This window comes from Tachypleus tridentatus, chromosome 9, assembly GCF_004210375.1.
Source record: "Tachypleus tridentatus isolate NWPU-2018 chromosome 9, ASM421037v1, whole genome shotgun sequence".
Classification (NCBI taxonomy): Eukaryota; Metazoa; Arthropoda; class Merostomata; order Xiphosura; family Limulidae; genus Tachypleus; species Tachypleus tridentatus.
The window spans coordinates 122,876,534-122,901,667 of record NC_134833.1 but is presented as its reverse complement, the minus strand read 5'-3'; the positions used below and the strand labels follow the sequence as shown (position 1 = coordinate 122,901,667).

At 32.7% G+C, this 25,134-nt stretch overlaps 1 long non-coding RNA gene across 1 annotated transcript; it reads right to left on the bottom strand.

The window, feature by feature from the left end:
• Positions 1–3,245: 3,245 nt before the first annotated feature.
• On the bottom strand, positions 3,246–19,934 carry LOC143226240 (uncharacterized). The gene is made up of 2 exons (XR_013014425.1): positions 15,524–19,934; positions 3,246–14,359 (listed from the first exon to the last, which is right to left on the bottom strand). It is a non-coding gene; the product is annotated as an uncharacterized LOC143226240 (long non-coding RNA).
• Positions 19,935–25,134: the final 5,200 nt, after the last annotated feature.

The following is a 25,134-nucleotide window of genomic DNA, read 5'->3' as shown; positions in this document are numbered from 1 at the left end:
AACACAAAATCAAATGCTATTTGACAATACAACGAATAAATGTGTATAACAAAGCTCACTAACATCTGTAACAACAGGACGTTGTGTGTGCATATATGTAAACATACACACACACCGCTCCCTGTATTTACACACACATATATATATATACACGTGTAAACACACACACCGCTCCCTGTATTAATATATACGTATGTAAACACACACACCACTCTCTGTGTGTGTTACACTAGTGTAACAAACTTGTGTTGTTAATACAAGTGATCACTGCTGTATTAAGTTTGATGTTTTCTTGCATATTGAAATCAGAAATAACAATGTTTTGATTCTAAATTTTAAAAACCAAATTCTCAAGGGAAGCAACAAGAATTATCTGTTGTGAATTGGGCAGCTGTGTTTTGCTGAGCCACAAAGCAAATGTGGAAAATCTTTAAAGAAAAAATTTTCAATATTCAAGGGAAACATTTTTCTTACAGAAAGAATTGGGTAACAGCAAAGAAAAACAATGTTGGCTCACAAACAGTATTGGAAGTAAAATTTATGAGAAGCATAATCAATTGAAAATGAGCTAATGTAACTCCTCTTTTCAACAGAGCTGACGAAAATTGTCCCAATACTTATAGACCCATTAGTCTTACATCAGTTGTGGAACATATTTTGAAGAGTGTGATGAAAAGAAACTTCGAAAAGTTATTAAACCGTGTGTAAAATTTTATTAGATAGCTAACATGGTTTCACTGGTGGAAAACCTTGCCTTACGAAATCTTTTGACATTCTTTTAAAAGGTTACTATTTATGTTAATGAGAACAAGAGTAGATCTGGAAAAAAGGATTGTCACAAATGCAGTTCAACCAAACTAGATTAATGTCACAAATGAGGTACCTCAGGGTTCAAGTCTTAGAACCTTTGATCTTTTTTATTTGCATCCATGACACAGATGAAGGAATGGTCAATAAATTACTTAAATGTGCAGATTACATTACGACATAGAGTGTTACTACCTGTGAAGAGAATACTGCTGATTTACAGAAAGATTTATATCATTCAGTGAATTAGACAAATAAATGGAATATGGGATTTAATTATAATAAATGCAAAATAATGCTACTGAGTTGTCATAATCTGAATAATAATTTGGATGGGAATAATCAAAACAGTATCATGAAAAAAGGTATCTTGATGTAATAGCTGATCAGTCTCAGAATTACTAGGGTTACTAGAATGGTGTGTGGGATGGAGGAGTTGTCATATGAGGAGTGGATGAAATCTCTCTTACTGCTTTCTCTTCAGAAAAGAAGAATTGAAGGAAGAGTGTGATATGATTGAGGTGTTGAAGATTGTAAAGGGAATTGATGATGTTGATGCATCATCATTGTCCATACTTAGCAGTGAGAATAGTACGGCTAAGGGACGAGAGCCCTACTATTTTTTTCATCCTGTCTATCGAATTTCTTTATTTCTCTTTCTATCTATTCTAAGAATGTTTTATCTCTTCTCCTGTTCGCGTGAAATTAACCAATAGCGAACTTCGCGAGTAGATGATGGACAAAAGATAGTTGGCCTTTGGAGTGGGTTGTCCTTGGATGTTGTGTTGCAGAAAATTTAAACGAGTTTAACAGAAAGCTTGATAAGTATATGAATGATAAGCATTGGTTTTAAGATTTTTAAACATTTATTAATATTTACACTTTAAATTGGAGGATGTAAGAGCCAGGAAGGACCAATAGATCCCATACTGTTCCAAACCGTTATGTATTATGTCTAATGCTTCAGACTGCAGTTTAATTCCAGAAGATTTAGTGCATTTCTAATGCAACAATAAAACTTTTGCAATAATGTAGCTTCTAACTCACCTTTATTGTTAGTATTACATGCTTCACTATGGTTCTAAGAGTGAGAGTATGACCATACAACATAGAAGAATATGGTATTGGGAAAACTAACTTCTAAAAAGTTCTATTCTGATACCTAACTTTGTTTTTGTTTTGATAGTCCCAGTATGATTCTATTTCGGTTCATCTGTCCACTTGATTGCACACATATCTTTATACTGATGTTTATGTGTTAATGGTCGATGTTGTGTTTATTTCTGCAACATACTAGACTAGGACCAACAAGGTATAGCAAAAATATATTTTGTCTTTCTAAGAGTAACCTGATCCTGAATTAAGTTGTTGAGTTGGCTACATCACAATAGCCTGTCTGCATACTGGCTACCATGAATATCAAAAACCGATTTTAAAAGTTATAAGCTCCCAAAATTTCCTCTTAGCCGCTGGGAAAATAACACATGAACGACGATTGGGTATAGCAATGCACAGTAAGGACACTCTTTTGGTAAGAAATGAGCTTTAATGAAGGTTCCTGTAGTAAATTAGAGCCATGTTTGTGATTTCAGTAAAATACTACCAAGCAAATAAACAAGCAACACCTTTAATTTTATTTATGTACAGTTTTATAAATTATTATGGAAAAGTAAGTAAAACACAAGTGGTAAGTGACTGACTACTCTCCTTTAAATGTGTGGAAATGTCCCACACCAGAGCACAGTCATGGGTTGATAGTTTGCACTGTTGTTGACTATCATTTAACAGTCATAAACTTCGGGACGGGTGGCCCAACTACTTCTACGTCTAGTGTATTGTATACACACGATATTCCCGTGCTTCACTTCTGAAAACCACTTCATATGATAGTTTGAGACAAATTTTCATGTTTTTGTAAGAACTGTATGGAAACTCCAAACAAAGTAGGTGAAAGTTACACTGTTAAAAACAAAATACTTCAAGATAGAAAGTATGAACTCTTCAAAAGAATAACTACAGATATGGTCTTTACATACAATACGACAATATCAGTGTTCTATATTGCAGAGTATAAAGTTTGTATGGTCAGCAAAAAAACTATAAAGCTTGTGTTGTGTGTATGCATTGTTTAATATTAAAAGAAAATCTTTTTTACTTATGAAGGACAGAGAGGCTTGAAAAAGATATCTTCAAGTGTTGTAAAAATATGTAAAGAAACTGAAGAATGTGTTCATCATTTATTAAAGTCTGCATGTGATAACCTTTCATAACCAAATTGTATTTTGTCTCTAATTTCATCTGGTGTACTCTCCAATCTTTCAAATGTGAATCTGTTTCTACCACTTAATGACTGCATGTTTGATACTGTTAGAAATGATAATATTGTGTGTGCATGTTAGAAATAAAAAACATGCACACACAAAAATTTCAATGATTCATTTGTAATACTAAGTTATTTATTATGGTAATGAACACTCTTTTACTTCATTTAGGCTTAGATAAGATATAATTAAAACTGTTTCCATACAAAATAAAACTACAGTGTTCATACATATAAGTAATGTTAAATTTCAACAATAATACAAAGAACAGTATAATAAACAAAACAAAATATGATGCATTTATTCTGTAGTTTTTTGTTTTATGATGATGGCATATTTTCTCCAACTGATGGTATGTAGCAGCCAATATATCCACCTAATTTACAGTTGTATCCAACTTCACGTTTATAAGAACCACCCACCTCACATCTTTAGTAATCTTTAAAGTTATTAACTCCAGAACTACAGATTATGAACACATTACTTTTGAAAAAGGCTCTCCATTTTTAATGATTTCTAAACATTAATAATACAAACTCCTCCATGTTTTCATTAATATAATGAATTCCAGATTTTCAGTGTTTTTAATTTATTTTACTTGAAATGGGTGGTAATGTTAAATTAAGTAAGTTTTGAGACACATGCCTTTGTACACATGTGCAGTTCCAAATGGAGAAGACAAAACATCTGCAATTTACTTGTTTCATATCAATGTTTAACTTACAATATTTCAGTGGCCTACAACATTTAAATTATTGTATGACATGTGTAGATAACCTTTCGTAGAAACTTTGTCTCTCATCAGTTTGGCTAGAATATATCCATGTTTTTATTTTATTTATTTAAATAGTTGCTGTTATATTTTTATTTTATGCTGTTGTTCTTTATGTCTTCATTTTTCCTTTAATATTAAATTTTTAAATATTAATAAAAAGTAAGCTCTTTTTCATTTGTGTAAAACATTGAGTATTGTTTAATCTTAAATTGATTATTTTGTGGTAAACTTATGATATGCTATGAAGTAAAACCAACTACATCACATAGCTATGTATTGTACTGTTATAACTTGACATAAAAACCTGGTTTTACATATGCTTATTAGCAAAAATACAATCACATGCCAAATGACCTACCAGCACACTTTGTTGAAATAAATTATTATAGATTATTTGAAGGTGTATAAACAAGAATTATTTCTGGTTGAAATGTATAATCAATACGAGGAAGAAAGGAAGTTTCACAGCAAAAAGAAAATAATGTCACTCTCAAACTGTATTTATGACTGTTGGCTTTAGATATTTGGAAACTATAAAAAAAAATGTGTATGGCGGTGAATTTTACATTTTATTAACACAATATTAATTTTGGAACTAAGCAACAAACATATATAAAATGAACAGATTTGTAGCAATGAAAATCTTCTCAGGGTAGGTGTTGTCAACCAGTATTACAGCCAAAGAATAAGAGTGAATAGAATTTCAACTTTCTCATTATTTGAATGTCTCCCCTTTTCTTTTTTGTAAATGTTTAGGTTTTAAAATTTATAAAACAATTGAATTAGAAACAAGATTATAGGATCTGGGAAAAAATAAAATCAAAATTGATTAATAAATCTAATGGAATCTTCCTGTGGATAAAATTTCAGCAACTTCAAGATATTTATTTGCCTTGCTTTATGAACAAAAATGGTTCTACATTAATATTGCTCATAAACGTTATCATTGTTTGGCAATACCCAGATTCTTAAAAGCTATATTTTTTACTTGAAAACACAGTTGTATGCTTCACCTAAAATGTTTTCCAGCAACTATAGGGTAAAGCTGTAATGAAGATAAAAACAAGGCTTTGAATAATATTCATACAAAAAATGTATTGAAAATATTGATGAACAATGGCAGCAAAAATCAATATTTGACCAGTGTGTTTACAGCAACAAACATTTAATTCTTGAAGTTTACAAAAGTATATATTTCACCTTCACCAAACTATACTGAATAGTGTAATATATTAGGTATAGAAGTTTATCAAGTTCAAAATTTTATAAATGAACCCACAACTTTAAATAACAACATAGCTTTGCTACAATTACATATGGTCTGAAATTGTTGCAATCTTTGCATCATCCTATCATTTCTGTTTGCTTTTATAAACTGACTCCATCTGTTTTATGTGTAACTTAATTTTTTCTTAAATGTTTGAGTTTTATAAATTTTATGTCTAATATTTTACCATCTTCAATATAGCTTGCTGAAAAATGATTAGCTATGTTACAGTGTTTACTACATTCAGCTTTTTATACACACTTGAATTTGTTCATCATTACAAGGAATTGAGAACAAAGCTTGTAAGGCTTCTTTATTTTGTCACAAATGAGTTTCTTCGACCTTATTTTGAGCACTGTTTGTTTAAATTTGCTGTAAGTTCACAGTTCTTGCTGTAGATTATGGGATTAATTATTTTTGCAATGAATTTGGAACAATTTAGACATTATTTGTGGGCTTCCCAAATGTTTGTACATACTGATATCATGGTTATCAAGGGTCAGGAATCCAGTGATAGTACATGAAGTAGACAGTTTGTGTATTTTGTACATAAGGTATGTTACCTCTGTAATGGTAATGTTAGTGACAGTATTGGTTAAATTGTTTAATACTTATGTATTTTTTATATTATCAGAATTATTTAGTCACCAATTTACACTTCTTATTCAGGCATTGTATCATACTGTAACAAATGGAAAGCCAGACATTAAAGAAAAACAATAATATGTTTACAGTCTTCCAAGATTTCCAAGAGAAGTGTTTAGAAGCGATGTAGATAAATAATACACAGCCTCTGAACTGTGAAAGATATGGTATAAATTTTTATTATTTTGCAAGGCTATTTTGTTTTACTTTAAACCTATCATCCTAATGAAACACAACAAAAATAATATCAGTAAATATAAAAATTCACTGTTATGCATGGCTGTTCATCTGACGTGTAAGTTTTAACAATTCTGGTAACTTTACACACCACAAATGTATCTGCATACGACCCATGAGCTCATTGAGATGGATAGGGTGTCTATGGGTTTGAACACGCTTTTAATTTTAAATGCTGACTTAAATCCTAAATGTAGTGTAATTTGTGGGTAACATATCTTGATTGTATCCACATTTGGGTTTGAAATTTTCTTTGGTCATGAAAAAAGCAATAAATATTAGCATATATATCGATACGTGTTATTTTTCTATAGGTTTTATTTTACTTGTTACAAATGTTGGGCCTCCTAGCAGTACAGCTGTATGTCTGCTGATTTACAATGCTACAAATATATTATCAATACAATTGTTATGGGTATTAAAACTTCAGTTAAAATAAACTACAGGACAACGTTTCGACCTTCATAGTTCATCTTCAGGTTAATTCTTTATCACTTTTTTACTTCAAGTGGGTTTATCGTCATCATGAAAGCTGCAAACCAGGTTTCGTAACTGTGGTGGGCAAAGCATTGATAACCCATCCTGTAGCTTTTAGCTTAACTTCAAACAAACAAACAAAACTGTTTGTGTGATTAGAGGTCAGTCAATACTCTGATTAGGAAATTTATTCTCACGAATGCTTTAACACAAGTTTGCAACTTTCAAAACTTATGTTTCTGCTTTCAACTATAATTTGTAAAGACCCGGCATAAACAGGTGGTAAAGGCACTCGACCCCTAATCCGAGGGTCACGGGTACGAATCCCCATCACACCAAACATGCTCGCCTTTTCAGCTGTGGTGACGTTATAATGTGACTATCAATCCTACTATTAGTTGGTAAAAGAGTAGCCCAATTTAACTGCCCTCCCTCTAGTCTTACACTGCGAAATGAGGGACGGCTAGCGCAAATAGCTCTCGTGTAGCTTGGCGCCAATTTCCAAACAAACCAATACTTTGAAAATTAAATAAAATGCGATGTTTCGGTCTTGTGAGCTTCGTCAGATCGTACAGTTTTCAACAAAGGCGCATGCGTATAATTTTAAGAACTGCATGTATGGTGTGTGAAATGTCGGCGATTGTTCAATCTTTCGTTTAATATATTTTGGTCAGCTTAAACTATATGTCTTTAAACCATTCTTTCGTAACAGATTCGTTTTGAATTGAATTTTCGAAGTTGTAAATTGTAATATATTGTCACAAGTTCAGTGTGGAGCTATATATTGTTGTTATTGCCATTAAAATAGAAAAATAGAACTGTCTTTCTTCAAACAACAATTATCTATCTGATATTGTAGGCACGTCACGTTAGTGAGGGTAAAGCCTTAGGAACAAAAAAATTAGCTATAATCATCGATGTAAAATACAAATGGTGCGTTAAAAATTTTTTTAATAATCTGTTTGAAGAAAATGTTTTCGCATTTGATAAAATCTGACACGTTTTTCATTAATATCAATCTGTGGTTGATAGTTGCTGTAGGAATTGGTGGTGGTGGTGTTTATCATATTTCCAACATTAACAAGTTTGTGTAAGTGATGAGTTTCATTTTCAACCATTGGTTTGGTTAGTTCATGTAGAAAGTATTTTATTGCAAAAAACTTGGAATTAAAGCAACAAAGATTATATTGTCTCTCTTTATTGAATTTAATCCGTAATTATAAAGTAATATCTTTAAATTTGTTTTGCAATAAATAATTATTAAGGCATACCTTTGGTGTTAATTTGCATAATTCGCAATTACTCATTTACGGTATACTTACACTAATGTAATTGCAGTTGGTCCTATGGATGTTTGTAAAGATGTGTATGTCTATTGTTGGTATGTATACTAAAATAATAAGTTATTCAACTTGTTACGAACACATTACAAATCTGACATCCTTGAATCGCTTTATTTTATCCTGAGAGCTGTAAACATCAATGCTCAGTTGTGGACACCCTTTCCAAGTTCTCAAGACACATTAAGATCATCATTGGGACATTCACGACATTCATATGTCTTGAATTATTTGTTTTCATACTTGAGGAATTAACAGTGAGATTTTATTTCAAATCGCCTAATGTAGGAATTTTCCTGATAACCTTTAGTCAATTGAAGAAAACTTTGATTTAAACACGATTACATGATTTATTTATTGGTGGTTATCGCATAAATTAAATATCAGGGTTAACTGTTTAAAATATATATTTTTATAGTGATTAAGTTAATTTATGCTTGTCAAGCATTTTTTTGTCTAGAAGTATACAGTAATGCAGTGAAATATATAGGTGTGCTGGACAAAGTATCTAATTTGTTAGTGGTAGTAAATTTAGCAATAAATGAACATTACGTTCCTCGCTTATTTTAAAATAGTGTATAGTTATATGTAGAAAAACAATTTAAACTGTATATCATAGTTGTATTTTAAATCCTACACTGTAGAGTTCCCTTTTTGTTGTCAAGAAACTACTTTAGAATCCAGGTGAAAAGCTCAACTATCTTTCATTATTTTTAATTTAAACAATAACAGTGTATAACTCTTATTTGTTTTACCTTTATGGTTTCTTTTATCATAACAGTATCTTAACTTTTGATACACGTCTTCTGTTTTTGCGAAAGGCAGGTTCAGTGGTCATAGAAAACACCTTGACGATACAAGTTATTCTCTCAAAATGGAAGAAAATTGTTAATCTCCCTTTAACATATTTACCGTTGAGCTATTCGTTCCTAGGACGTTTAATTTTACTTTTTCTAACCTTCCTCTGAACGAAATTATCTTTCAGTTAACTAACTTTACTTTTTTGCTCTTTTCCCGCAACCTTTTTATATCTCTCACTAAGGCGTTAACATACAGATCAGTAATTTACAAACAACCTCCAACAATCGTCTGCTTTTAATTTTAATTATGAAAAAAAATAATGAGATATAATCTCACAAAATAAATAAATGAATACTACTTATACCAAACTGCCTTTTATATCTGAAAATGTTGCAACAAGAAACAAACAGCACAGAACAATACAGAAATTGTTATTTATGATAAAAATATTAAAGATGGATTTTTTTTTTGTCTAACTTGGAGATTTAACACCATTCACATCATTTATGGTGTAATTTGGAATGTTATATATAGCAGTCAAAACATATAATTAGGTCCTACAGATGTTTGTAAAGATGTGTATCTCTATTGTTGGTACGTATACTAAAATAATAAGTTATTCAACTTGTTATGAACATATTACAAATCTGAACTTTCTTGAGACCCATTTAGGGCAAGAAGTAAAATAGGAAGGATGTGAACCGTTACAGTTAATACAATGTGATTCTAGTTGGCATTCAAAAGTATCATGGTCTTTACCAGCACAATGGACACATGTTAAGGAACCACGGCAAGATGTTTTCAAGTGACCAAATCATTGACAGTGAAAACATGTAACAAAACTAGGAATACAAGGCCATACCTTACAATTGAGACATCCTGCCTTGATTGTTGTAGGAGGACGTGATATTGTAAATGTTAATATTAGAACATTTGTTGGCTCCATAATCCCATCTCTATGAGTAACAATTGGGTGCACGGCTGTAATACCTTGACTCTGGAATGGTCTTTAAATCCCTCTCAACTATAACTCCTCTGGAAGAATTCAAAGTAGAAAGAGGAGTAACCTGAATGAGTATATCCCCAATGGCCTTCGACTTCAAGAGGAGTTTTGAATGTTGTGATGAAGATGTTTCAACTCAGGGGCAGAGCCAGAAATGGCCATTCGTGGGGGTTTTTTAGTTTGAGTGCTTCATGCAAGCGCTGCAGACTCAAAGCCATGCTAGAGGGGTCCAGGGGTATGCCCCCCATGAAATTTAATAAAAACATAGAAGAAAAGCCTGAATTATGCATTCTGAGACCACCCTTTTAGCAAATTTCAGAATGGCACACTGAGGTGTTTGTCTTATTTTTTCAATCATAAATAAATATATAGGCCTATATATATAATATATAAGTTATCAGGCCCAGTAAAGTAGGTCTACAGTCCTGTCATCAACATTTAAAATATAGAGTCACTCAGGAGAGTGCAAAATATATATATAGTGTCTATAATCTGTATTTAAATATCATGGGCAGTGCATGTTCAGATTCCCTTGATTTCAAAAACTAACTTCACACACAAATAAACAGTGGGTGGCATCGTGGCAGGCTGGCAGCACCATGGCACTAACCTAGTACCATTAACGCCATCTACAGTGAAGCATTCACTATAGATAGCGCCAATGGTACTGTGTATGTGACGTTGACAAATAGAAGTTGCGATAAACAATCATTCATTATGTCAAGCCTGAAAAAGCAAAAGACACTGCATGGGTTCTTTAAACCCATTCATGAGGATGAACCTGATCAATCTGCTGCAGCCAATCAGGTTGAATCAAAATTATCAACTGAATTGTCAGAGTCATCACTGTGGCCTAATACCAGTGCTGCCACTACCACCCCAGGTCCAGTCTGGGACATTGGAAATTACATTTCTGATGATGTCAGCATTGATAAACAGGTAAGTCGACTCCTCATTATATCAATTTTGTGTTAAAAATCATGCAAATACTCTGCATCGTTGGATTTCACAGTGGAGATGGCTACTTTACACTCAACATGCAAAGGGTGCTTTCTGCAAGTACTGCTTTCTTTTTGCTCCTGATGGTGCTGGAAGCCAGAAATTGGGACAACTAGTGAAATTTCCATACACAAACTGGAAGAAGGTTGTTGAAGACTTCAAGGCACATGAATTGAAACAGTACCACCAAGACAGCAAAAAAAAGCTAACAATTTTCTACAGGTCGTAAACACAAGTTCATCTGTGCACTTGCAGCTTAATGCAACCTACAAGCAAAAAATTTAACAGAACCAGAAATATTTAATGCCTATTACTGATACTGTATTGCTGTGTGGGAGACAGGGTTTAGCTTTGAGGGAAAAATATGATTCTGGTCCAATGTTTGTTGGTGAAACTGATGAGAAGCCCATCAATAATGATGGGAATTTTTGGGCAATTTTGCACCACAGGGCAAAAGGTGATGTAAAGCCTTAAGAGTACAAAGAGGAATGATACATTTCTGAGTCTTCAAATTCAAAATGAAATCGTCAATGCCTGTAATACTCATGTTCTTGATGCTTTGGTCAACAGAGTTAATGCTGCAAAGTGTTTCTCAATATTAACTGATGGGACAACAGATAATTCAGGCATTGAACAGTGTTCGCTGTGTGTTAGATATTTGCATGCCAATGACAACTCTGTTGCAATGAGAGAAGATTTTTTGCAATTTACACCTGCTTATGATGTGACAGGCAGAAACTTGGCTGATGTTATCATAACCAATCTGACAAAATATGGTATTGACATGGCTTACCTGCAAGGACAAGAGTACGATAGTGCTACCTCTATGAGTGGGAAATTCAATGGTGTCCAGAGACACATAACTGATAAATTCCCACTTGCACCCTATGTACACTGCAGTGCCCATTCCCTAAACTTGGCAATTTTTGATGCTTGTAAAGAAGTTCCTGTGTGAAATTGCATGGGAGTAATTTCTAGCATTGAAACCTTTCTCAATACACCCAAACAAAAGCACGTTTTGGCTATTTCGGTGGAGAGTAAAGCACCTGAATAGAAAAAAAAAAGTATGAAAGGTATCTGCCCCACCCATGGGGGTTAAGAGGCATGACTCAGTCATTGTCTTTCTAGAATTAATCCATGCACTTGCAGATGCCCTTGAGATCATATCAGATTGACAAGACAGAGATTCTGCCATGCAAGCCAATCAATTGTTGTGTTCTATAACACAGCCAGAATTCATCATCACTCTATTTACCATTGCTAAATTGTTTTCCTTTAGTTTACCTCTGTGCAACATACTGCTGCAACAGAACATTGACTTAGGTGCTGCGATGCATCACGTAGAAATAGTGGAAGATTTAATCCGTTCACTCAGAAATAATACTGTGAATGAATTTAACAACATTTTCTATGAGGCTCAAACTCTGTGTAGTGAGCTCCAAATTGACATCATAATGTCAAGGCAGGCTGAAAGACAGATGTACCGTGCTAACCCACAAACCACTAGCCCTGAGGAGTACTTTCATATTGTTGTATTTGTACCATTTCTTGATCACTTTCTTTCACAAATATGTAACCGTCTGTCCAGTCACAAAACTCTCCTTACAAACTTCATGTGCCTACTACCATCAGGATCTACCACAGAACGGCCAGAACCTACAGCACAACAATATGACCAAATTAAAGAGTTGGTCAATATATACAAGGCTGAAATTGACAGCACTTTACTAACTGCAGTGGGTGAACTTAGGGTTTGGTACAAATCACTTGCGAACAACAGACGAAAAAATGTCATAGATGCATGTGCAATGCAGAAACGTTTCCAGTCATTTCTAGACTGTTGAAAGTATTTGCCACATTGCCTGTGTCAACGAGCTCAGTGGAACGTTCGTTTTCAACTCTCAGAAGATCCAAATCGTATTTGAGAAATACTACCACTGAAGATCAATTGAATGGCCTTGGCCTCATTACCCATTCACTGTGATATAAAAGTTGAACCAAACTGTGTAGTAGGTATCCTGGCAAGAACGAACAGGCATTTGAGCTATTCATAGATATTCGGTTGTATTTTTCTAGTTCTGACAAAACTTGCTGTATTAAAAGAGTGTTCAATCAGAAATTTGCATTTGACCATTTGTTGTGTGAAATTATCTGCCATGCAATCATGTATCTTTATGAAACTTCACAGGTAGAAACTAAACTTGTCTAAAAAAGTTTGGGTCCATGAGGGGTTAACCCCCAACCCCCTGGCTATGCCCCTGTTTCCACTAAAATGTCGCCAGACCGTAACTTTCTTTACCAATATAAGTGAGCCAGCAAGCCCTTCTAAACCATTCTGAATAAGAAATTGAGACATCTGTCCTGAGGGTTTTTCAGTTAAAGAATGTATAGTTAAAAATTGCAGGACAGATTCAAGTTGTGAGTTTGACCATATAGAGTCATCAATGCGAGGTCGATTGCCAGTACTCATATTTTTCTCTATGCTGTCATGCTTGGTTTTTTTATATAAGGGGTATCCATAATAAAAAAAAAAAAGAATATTTCAATGTCCACTGACCCCACCCACCATGAAGTCCTATGAGGGGACACATTACAGTGCCATATAAAGTCACTGTAGTGACGACAGGGTTTTGTGAGCACTATACCCAAACAAAAAAGGATATAAGAATTATATCATTTTTTTCACCTGTAAAATAAGATATTGTATGGGAATGATGAATATTAAAAAAATAAACAAATAGTAAATCATGAAGTACTCAAACTGTAAGATGAGCACAGCCATGCACAACAATGAATTCTCACATTTAATAATATTGCTTTTTGGTGTATCTCATTAAGATAATAGGTTCAAAGGAAAACAAAATAGCTTAGTGAAATAACAGTACACAAACGATTCACAGCTTCTGAGCGCTTAAAGGCATGGTATGATTTCGTGGAAATGTGTTTAGAGATAGACGGGAGAATTTTATTTATTTTATTTTTTTTAATGTCCAGCTTCCCATTTCTGGCTGTGAGATCAAATACCTGTTAAAGGAGTGGGACTTCATGACTATATGTGTATCTATATGAGTGAGTATTGTGCAAAGTCTTGTTTTCATCTTTATCATTATAGCTGTTCCCTGTAGTTGCTGAAAAACATCTTTGACCAAAGAAAACAATTGTGTTTTGAATTTTAGAAAAATATAACTTTTAAGAATTTGGGTGTTGTGATAATTTCTTTGAGAAATGTTATTATGGAAACCTTTGTCTTTAACTAAAGCAAAGCATTAATTCACACAAATTCTTGAAGGATCTTGAAATTGATTATGAAATAGTTTAATTTTATCCAGTGGAGAGTACTCTCAGATTTATTAAGTCAAAATTTTCTACTATCATCTCAAAGTATTTACATACCAAAATGAAAAAAGGGGAAGTCATTCAAATAAGGAGAAAGCTGAAAATTCAATCTTCTCTTTCTCTTTGGCTGTAAATATTGCTTGGCAACACTTACCATGAGAGGATCTGTATTAAAATAAGGAGGTCCACCTTCAATCATCTCAACAGTCATAATTTCAAACGACCAGATGCCAACCTCAGGCCCATATTATTTCATAGTTACAATTTCTGGAGCCATCCAGCAAAAAGTGCCAGCCATTGTTGTTTGTTTACTTCACTCTGGTGTTATTACAGCCCACAATCCAAGGTCAGCTACATGATGGAAAGAATCAAGAATAATAGTTTTCGTGTGAAAAAAAATGAAGACAGAAGTGACTTGGAGATAATTTCAAGTCAGCCTTACAAAATTAATTTAAGGCATATTAATAACTGTCACAGTTTTGAAGTCAGTTTGTTGGTTTAAAACTGTTAAAACTACTTTAACATTATTCAGTTGTATAAATCCTTTTTTGAGAGTGTGTTAAGTTTACATTCTTTTTGTCCTTTCTCCTCCTGTAAATTCACCTATGTAACAAAACTATCTTTTCAATATTCAGACTTATAATTTATAACAAAATAAAATTTTATCATCATTTGTTACAGATAAATTAATAAAAAGACAAATTAAAATAGTTAACTCTAATTTTGATTTGTTCTGCTTCAATTACAAAGTTTGATTGTAAAATAAAAATAATTAATAATTCAAATGTACAAATAAAATTTGTCAACATAAACAAATTTGTTACAGTCTGCTAATTTGTACAAGTTTTTTGCTTAGTTTCGGAACAAATATTTTTGTAACAAACTGTCGTTTTGATGTTACTGGTGTGAAAAGAATGTAAAATCTGACTAAATACATAATATGTATCTCCGGATGGCTGCTATGGATGTAAACATTTTTACTAATAAAGCACAAAACAATGTTTCAACCTTCTTAGGTTATTTTCAAGTCATCATTAACCTTACATACCTTCAAGTAATCTATGACAATTTATTTCATTAAAGGGGGCTAGCAAGTTACTTGGTACATGATTTTATTGAATAACAGAACTGATCAGTTTGGCTGGATGGTGAGAGACAAAAGTGTCTATGAAACTATCTATACATAAAAGATAAAATCTACGAATCATTACAACTTAAATGGTGTAAACTGCTGAAATATTGTAAAAGTTATAAATTATTGTAAAACATGTTACCTACAGAAGTATTTCATTTTCCATTTTCATCTTAATTTCTTCAGTGTGGCTAAAAATTAGTTTTTGGTTTTTCTGATAACCAAACTTGAAAAATTAAAGTTCAGACAGAGAGGTTTTGTAAAAACTAATCTGTTATCAGATTGTCAACTAATCTACAGAAAAGAAAACTGTTTAAAAAAAACTTAATAAAATATTCTGAACTACACATGGTTGCAAAGTCATCATATGTTTCAAAACTTACCAAGTTTTCTGCTCCAATCAATTCAAACTAACATATTCAAACTTTTAATATCCCTATGGATTACACTGTTGAGGTGCAGAAATTCTATTCCTTGAAAAACCTGAATGGGAGATGAATTTATTTCAATGATGAATATTTTTAAATATTACTATAATTTTAATTCAATGTGGTTGTTACTTTTATTTCTTTATACATCGATATATATATGTATATATTTGGAAAAAACAATACAAACATGAGATAGAATAAGGAAATGTTAATGCTTGTTCACATTCATAAACAGCAGAAATAACCAGCATTGATCTCCTTATTCATTGATATATTAGTTGTTTTACCATCTACTGGAGCACCCACCATAAATCTGGCCCTGAGAAAAGCATGGGCTATGCAGGTCAAGACCAACAACCTTGAGTGACTGCCCCTGTGCAGCAGTAAACTTAAATTGTTTCAGTACTTTATTATATCACTAACATTTTTAATAAAAAAAACTTTAAACAAATCAACAAGTGGTTTCAAGTTTTGTTATTTGTATGTATCATTTTATATTTTCAGTACACAGATAAAGAGCAATATTAAATTATACTTTTATAGCTGATTAACATGACGTAAAAGCCATCGCTGGAAAGGATGGTTGGCAAATCACCTTGTCTTTTATATATATTAGATGTTGTTATATAATTGAAACTTCCAGCTATGCTCAGGTTATTAGGTTGATATACTCAATATAACAGGGGTGGACTAGCCATGCATCATGGTACCTGGGCCCCCTCAAAAGAAATGAATGGGTAATACATGACTTTCCATGCTGGCAGAATGGTATGGGACCTGCCTCATAATAAGAAGGTGTGGTCCCCAAAAAGGGTTTTGTTCTTGAATTTTATGCAAAGCTACAGAAGGGCTATCTGCACTAGCCACCCCTAATTAAGCAGTGTGAGACTGGAGGGAAGGTAGCTAGTCATCACCACCCACCACCACCACCTCTTGGGCTACTCTTTGAGCAACGAATAGTGGGATTGACAGTCACATGAAAATGCTCCCACAGCTGAAAGGATGAGCGTGTTTGATGTAACATGGATTCGAACCTACAACCTTAAGATTACAAATTGATCACCCTAACCATCTGGACATGCCAGGCTCCCAAAAACAGACCATTCCACCTTTACTAAACAACATTATTGTGTGTATCTTGAACCCATTTTATAATAAAAGTAATACCTATGAACATTTCGACTGAAGCAACATGACATAAAAACTTTTGTTGGAACATGTCATGAACAAATTGCATGGACTATTCTATATATTAAAAGTTGTTATATAGGGAATATCTCTTTTCTATGTAGTTTATTTTACTACTTCACCTCCTTAAAAAGATGTACACATGCACACACGTACATGTCTGTCTGTGATTTCCATTTTCAATAAAAGGAACCACTTCTTTTCTCTGTTGTTTTCTGCTACTTTGCCTCCTTAGCACTTAGGTGCACACCTTCAGAGGTCTTTTGGTATGGGAGCAAAACTTTAGGTTTCTAAAATCTAAAGATATGGCTGTCACATATTCTTTTCTATATGTTTTTCCGAAGTTTTTTTCTACAAAGATGCCCATACATGTGAATAAGTAGTAAAACTCAGGTGCACAACCTCAGAGTCCACTTACTATTGGTGCAAATTTTCAGGTTTCTAGGCTCTATCCTTTGGAGATATGGTGGTCATACACATGCAGAGACAAACTCTTCTATTATTATGGGTAAACAATGTTATTAGCATAATACTGCTCACATAATATACACAGTAGATTTTTCATGTTTCTAGTATATCCTGAAAGACTAGGCCACCATCTGCAGTAGTTTCTAAATGTGTATTCTTTATAACTTGAACGAGTTTTGTCATTTAGAATATTATAAATTCTAAAATTAAAGTTTTAGTCTATTTTAAGACTGAACTATTTGTTAAGGTTTTATTTTATTTGAACTATCAGCCATTTCTTCTTCTTCTTTTTTCAAATTAATAACTTGTATGATAGAAGATTAAAATTATGCTGTACATTTACCATCAAAGGCATAAGTTTCACTGATATTTAGTACAATTAAATCTTGCCAATAGTAAATTAACAAGAATATTTGTAAACTTGTTGAAGATGTGCCTTCTTATAATGCACTGGAAGTGAAGAAAGAGCCATACAGTTTACACTGTGATAACCACATCAATTTTACATGGAAATTCACTATTACTGGCTGAAATGTTATTTGAAATATTTTTATCACTCAAGATATTAAAGTTTTTAGAAGTGTCCTATTTTGTTACCAAGTTTAGAGAGTTTGAAAAGGAACTGCAATAGTTATTGAATAGTTACGCAATAGTTAAATTACTATAATCAGACATCTTTTAAAATCACGTTCTCTATTAAAAACAACTGCTGATATTTCATTTTCAGACAGACAGGTTTAGGTGAGAACATTATTCAAAAAGTCAAGTACCAAATAATATTCCATTTTCACCTAAACAAAGTTTAAAATTTCACTTCTATGTTATTCTTTAATAAAGCCATATATAAATAATAAGACAGAATATTTTTCCTTACTTAAGATTCTGCCAGTAATTATATATCTACTACAAATACCCACACCAAAGTTCTTCCAATAATTCTTCACGAGGTAAAAAATAAGGTAGCTATACTTCTTCAGTGCTCTTTTAAGAGTTAGTTTATTATTGTCAAGAACAGTGTTTACAAAAGCATGATACGTGTACCTCTGGTATCACACAAGATTATTTTAGATGGTACATGGATTAAGATTTTCGTTTAATGATGGTACGTCTGAGCCATCACAGATTACTGGTTAAGAACAGGATTTCTAAAGTGTAATGGTAAAGACTGTGAATGAAATGTGATAAGGTGGTGATAGCTGTGAGAACCAATTTAATGAATCACCAAAACTGTTTGATAGTGTTGTAAAAGTACCAGTTGCAAAGAAACCAAAAATATCATGTAAATATGATGAAAATTATTTGTAAATTGAATTTTGATGGACAAGCAATAAGAGAAAGCCTATTCCATTATGTGCCGTATGTATGGAGACCTGAAGCGTCATTTTGAAACAAACCATGAGGAATACCATGTGCAAGCTATTGAATTTTACAAAGAAAAGAGAAGGACATTCCAGTCTCCCAGAAAGTAAAGCACAATGTGGCAGGGGATGATAATATGAAATCTGTGAAAACCTCTTTTATAGTATCATATGTAACTGTACATGCCAGAGTTATTGGAGTAATAGGAGAGACACTAATCAAACCTGTTGCCAAAGAAGTGATGATGGGAAGCAATGCAAGCTAAACAATAGATATATGCTCATTTCAACAACCTAAATATATCATTCTAAAGCAAGCTTATATCAGTATTCTACATGCAAGACAAAGTTAATTCAATGATTGCAAAACTGGAGCTATGCACATTTTGGTTGTAGTGAACTGGAATCTTTTTTCATTTTTCATTCACATGGTTATGAACTCATCTGAAGCACTTGCTGAATATATGTTGAACATAATGAAGACACACTTCAAGGACTTCATGAAAGATCTTCATAAGAATGTTTCCAAATGTGATGGTAGTTGTGAGTGGATGAGAAACTACTTTTTCATCACTTTTCACGCATTACCAAATAACTCGACACCTTCAAAAACATATCAGCTTCTGGAGAATGCTTCACATGGTGTCTTGAACTAAAAGTTTGTGTTGAACAAAAGTCACATTATTTTACTTAGGTATTGATGCACAGTATCCAACCTTGTCAGAGAAGACAATTAGGTATCTTTCATCCTTTCCTACTAAATTTCATACACATGTGAGTTGGAATTACCTGTGATGATTAATGTCAAAACTTAACAAGGAATCTTATTTTCAATGTAGAACCTCATCTTCATCTTAAACCATGCTTCATCAAACCAAATATTTCTTTACTGCTGTCTCGTTCTTCTCATTGAGAAACACATTTTTTGGAAATTCATTTTTAAACCGATTATATTTGTTATTAGTTATAGCATGAATTGTGAAGTTATTTCCACTTTGTTATGTCAATATCATTTTGAAATGAGAAAAATAATGTTTTAAAATAAATACAGTAAAACCTGTTTAAGCCAGAAACTACAGAAGGCAGAAATCTGTACAAGCCAAAAATATCAAGATTTTGCAGCATTATCTTAAGATTTCTCTTATAAAAGCCCCTCTACATGGTGGAACCTGCATAACGCTGACAGAAAACTATCTTTTACCATCCTCAACTACCAACAGGTAGAATTAGAACCTGAATAAGACAGAAAAAAATGTTTTTCATTAAATATTAATTTCTTATTTGATTAATAATTTGTTTAAATATTAATAAATTCTTGTTTAATTAATAATTTGTTTAAATATTAATAAATTCTCAGACATTTTGTTGCAGCAAGTATTGGTTAAATTTATTATGTTCATTTTTCTGCCGTCATGTTTCCGAAGGTTGTCATTCAAATAAATGATTGACTGTACCTTTGGTTGCATTTACTGATGGAAAACTAGAGAAATCATAGGTAATAGGTAAAAGTGAAAATCTGTAATGTTTCAAAAAGTTAAGGAAGAATCAACTTCCTGTGAAATGGAAAGCGAATAATAAAGTGTGGATGACAAGTGCTATATTTGAGGAATTTTTGAACAAATGAAACAAAAGAATGGAACAAGAAAATAGGAATATTCTACTTTTCCTAGATAATGCAACTTGTCACCCAAAAGTTTAACTTTCAAATGTTTGTTTAGTCTTTCTATCTCCATGTACAACATCAGCCACTAGATAATGGAATTATACAGTTTATAAAATTGAAATATAGAATATTGATCCTTCATCATATTATTGCAAACATGGACAACTGTAAGAGAGCATCTGAAATTTTAAGTCATTCAATCAATTACGTAAAAGATAAATGTGTACTAAAGTGCTTTTGAAACTGTGGATTTATTCTTGAGAAGTTATTTGTTATGATGATTCTAGTGAAATCCAAACTCTGATTGAGAAGATTAAAGCAGATGATTCTGTAAATGTGGAAAGTTTTGTGAATAAGAATGTTTTTACAGAAACTGATGAAATTGATTTAAAATCTATAATAGAATCACAAGATGATAACAGTGCGAGAGATTCAGAAGATGAACAAAATGGAAAAGATAGTGAGGAAATAGAAATTCCTATTTCATCACATGTGATAAGTTATATTAATACTATCAAATTGTATGCAAAAATGAAGGGGGAAAATGAACTTCATGAAAAGGCCGTAAATTGGTGTTCTCTTTTAACCGCATGAAAAAGCCCATTAAAACAAACAAACAGTTGAAATTGGACACATTCTTCAAATAAATTTAAGGTTTTGTGTATTTATGTATATTTTGAATGTCTATTTTTGTTATTATTCTGATAAATATAGCAGTATAATAAGTTTATCCACAAACGTCTTACTTCCCTTGAGTCAAGCAAGCATAATGTTCTGCTCAAAAATTATATATCATTAAGGAAATACATGCTCACTCAATAAGCTGGAAAACCTGCTTAAACCAGAAGTTTTCCTTGGTCCCATGCAATTCTGCTTTAAACATATTTTACTGTATTATGGTAAGTGATATTGATTTTCCTTTTATCCTTTTGCTATGAAATTTTCTTTTCAAATAAATTTATTTAAATCAAAAAGTGAATTGCTTTAAAGAAAAATATGAAGTGGAACTTTAATAATATTACAGGTGGCACTCAGATATATAAAAAATCAGGAAGGTGGTACATAAATGACAAAAGATTGAGAAATACTTATCTAGAAAGAAGTGTTTTTCACTGAAAAAAGTTCTATTTCAAGAGTGTTAAGAAAGAGTGAATTCATAAAGAATAGTTTTTACATCTTTGTTTTTCTTCGATTCCTCATGTTCATTTTTCTACCTCAAGATTTTTTAAATGTTTAGAAGTACAATCTTTAATATAAGACTAAAGCTGTGATATGATCCCAAACATTTAAAAGAATTGCATTGGTTTTGTAATTTGCTTGTAACACACTAAGTTACAATACAGAAAGATGATAATAAGAAAAGGGAAAATAAAAATTTTTTTTAGCATTTAATAGAGAAAATGTGAAAATGTGGAATTAGCCTAAATACTAACTGGCCAAAAGTTTAAGACCATACCAAAAAGAAGTTCTAAACAGGGTAGGAAATGTCCAACAAGAGATCTTAGTAGTGAGTTGCATTGAGAACAACTGCAAACATTTGCTTTGGCATGGTCGATATAAGCATTTGCAGAAGGCTGGCTGGAATGTTATTCCAAGTGGTGAAGATGGCTTCACGAAGATCACATACTGCTTGGAATTGACGTCCATTTTTACAGACTTTTCTTACCATCCACCCCCAAACATTTTCAATGGGGTTCAGTTTGGGCAAACACGCTGGATAGTCCAAAAGAATTATGTTATTCGCCATGAAAAAGTCCTTTGTCGTGTGAGCATTGTGGATTGCAGCGTTGTCCTGCTGAAAGATCCAGTTATTTCTACACAAGCGAGGGCCTTCAGTCAATAAGGATGCTTTCTTCACCATGCCAATGTAGCCAGCTTCTATTTGACGCCCCTGTATAACCTGAAGCTCCATTGTTCCATGGAAGGAGAAAGCACCCCAAATCTTGATGGAACCTCCTCAACTGTGTCGTATAGAAAATGTCTCATGTGGGATATCCTTATCGTGCCAGTAACGCTGGAAGCCATTTGTACAATCCAGGTTAAATTTTTTCTCATCACAGAACAAAATCTTTGCCCACTTTTCTATATCCCATGTCTGGTGCTTCTCACCAAAATTTAACTGAGCTGTTTTGTGGTGTGGCCTTTGAAGCATTTATGGTTTTCAAAGCCTTTCTCTCATAGATGCTGTCTTATTGTTCTTGAGCTACATTCTGCATTCATAAGGGCCTTAATCTGGTTCGACGATCAGCTGGTGTCTTGCCGAACAACCTGTCGAATCCTCCTGCTCAATGCCAGCAAAATTTTCTGGGGCTGACCACTAGAAATTCTTATTCTGTATCCCTCAGGGTCTTTTGAGAAATTTGCAACAGCAGTTTTACTATACTCAATCTCACCAGTGATGGCAAGTTGAGAGAGACTTTGCTTTTGCAACTTGACAATTCTGCCAAGTTCTAACTCTGTCAACTTTTTAGCCTTTGCCATGTTTTTATTCAATGTAACACAGGAGATGTCAGTGGGAGATGTTGACAACATTAATGCTTGAACACAAATGAATAAATTTCGTTACATGTTTACTGATTAACACTTCGTTTCAGTATGGGCTTAATCTCTTGATCGGCTTTTATTTAGACTAATTTCATACTGTTCATTTTCCCTATTAAATACTAAAATAGTTTATTTTTATCTTTTGAAGCTCTTCTCAAATAAGTGGTTGAGTATAACAATGCAAAATGCATATTTTTTCTTTATGTTCATTGGCCTTAAGATTTTAGCCAGCAGTGTATGTAACACTAAGAACACTTGCCCAGAGTTCATCTCTTACAAGGTAACTATCCACATAGTTCACAATATTCGGATGTTTCACATCACACAACATTAATAGTTCAGTAATTATACATTCTTTATTAGGTTGCTCAGTGAGATAAATCTTCTTAACAGCAACTTCCAACCCAGTTTCTCTTTCTATTGCTTTATATACACCTGCTGAACCACTAAAACACTTAAAGAAATATCATCAGAATCTGTAATGTATTCAAATGTAAAGACATTACCAGATTCTCGTGATAAAATTATTATGCTTTAAAAAACAAATGAACAATGGAAAATCATCTGTTTAAAATATTTGTACAATAATAAAACTGTATGCATATCTTATTATACAGGAAACACAATATCATACATAACTAAATGTCTCTCAATAAAAAATAAACAATAAGTGAAATTGATACACGTAAGCACCACTTTTTTAAAATAACATAAATAACTTTTTGGAAGTGATTCTGGTGTTATAATCGAGATGTACTAGTAACGTGATGATTTTAGGATCTTTTCAGCAAATCATTCGTGAGTGAATTAATCCACTGAAGTAAATGTATGTTTTTAAGTATAAGAATATCAATGACACTATTGATTATTCTGTTCTATAAATCTTGAAAATTTGTGTGTGGCCAAATATGCTTTAAAATTTCACAAAGTAATGATGTCTTTATACACTGTTATTTTATTTTACAGAAGTTACTAAATGCTCTCTTTTAATCAAAATGTGCAGTTATTCAGTTTCAAAATTTTAACTTTATGAACTGTGTAACTATTTTTGCTGGGACTTAAATAGTTATTTTTTGAACACAAACTTTTGTTGAAGTAAAATGTAATAGCTGTATTTGTGTGATATGAATCAAACTGTCGACTTGTTATTCTGCATTTTTTTAATTCCTTGGTAGGTCAGAAAATGGCAAGGTGTAACTTATATTGAACATTTCTATATTTTATGATTTAAATCACATTTTCAATACATCAAGACTATGTTAAGCAGCACATACATTTCCCCTCTACATCACATATAGTGTAATAATGTTATAAATGTCATTACTTTCTCTACTGAAAATGCATTACTGCCCTCTATATGCAAAACAACATTCTTACACACGTCACAAGCCTTCTGTCTCCCCTTCATAAGAAATGACTTATTCTAATGTGTGTCTCATGCAAATTATCAGGACAACCCTCAACCAGTAAAACTGTCACATATTCAGGGTTACCCACGCTATTTCCTCTATTGAATTTTACCAGAATATCACAACGAGTTTTGCCACGAAATGGAAGATTCTGCTTAACTTGCGTTAAGATCATAGAATAAAAGAACTGATGTCCCAATATAAAGACTAAGAATGACTGTAGTACATGCCAGAAGCATGAAAACAATATCGATGTAGCTATATTGGAATGTACAATACTCTGACAAAGTTAGCCCTGTAATGTATGAGCTACACAGATCCAGTGCAATGTGCATAGAACACATTTATCAGCTGTGTCCACACATCTCAGACAAACCCTAAGTTCACTGGCTTGACCAGGAGACTGCAGATGAAAACAATGAGTCAGAGGAGGGTGAGAACATTGTTTCTAATTGTTACATCCTGTATGAGAATAGAGAAAGGAAACTGTACTTGCATAGAACATCCAAAGAAAGGACAGCACAAATCTAACGTAGCTTATCCAAATATTAAATGGAATATAATTGAAGGCCACTTTATGAGAGAGGAACAATCGCAGCCACAACAACACAAACAACCAGTACCTGACACAAATCATAAGGTGTGTTATCATGTAATTTACCCTGGTGTTCAGAGGTACTGAGGGATGTTAGACAAAAATGACATTGGAGGGTACAGCATCTAACTAGTTTTACCTCCATATTGTCAGCCTCACATGATTAAGACAGAAATTGAGCAAATGTGGAAAGCTGGATGTTCACAAAAACTAACTAAATAAAATGAAACCAAAAAAATGATAATAAATTATAAAGAAAAAAAAACATTACACGAACAGGGAAGACAGCAAAACTGTCCTTGAAGTTAGCATTTAAGCTTTCAATACAATGTTTTGAT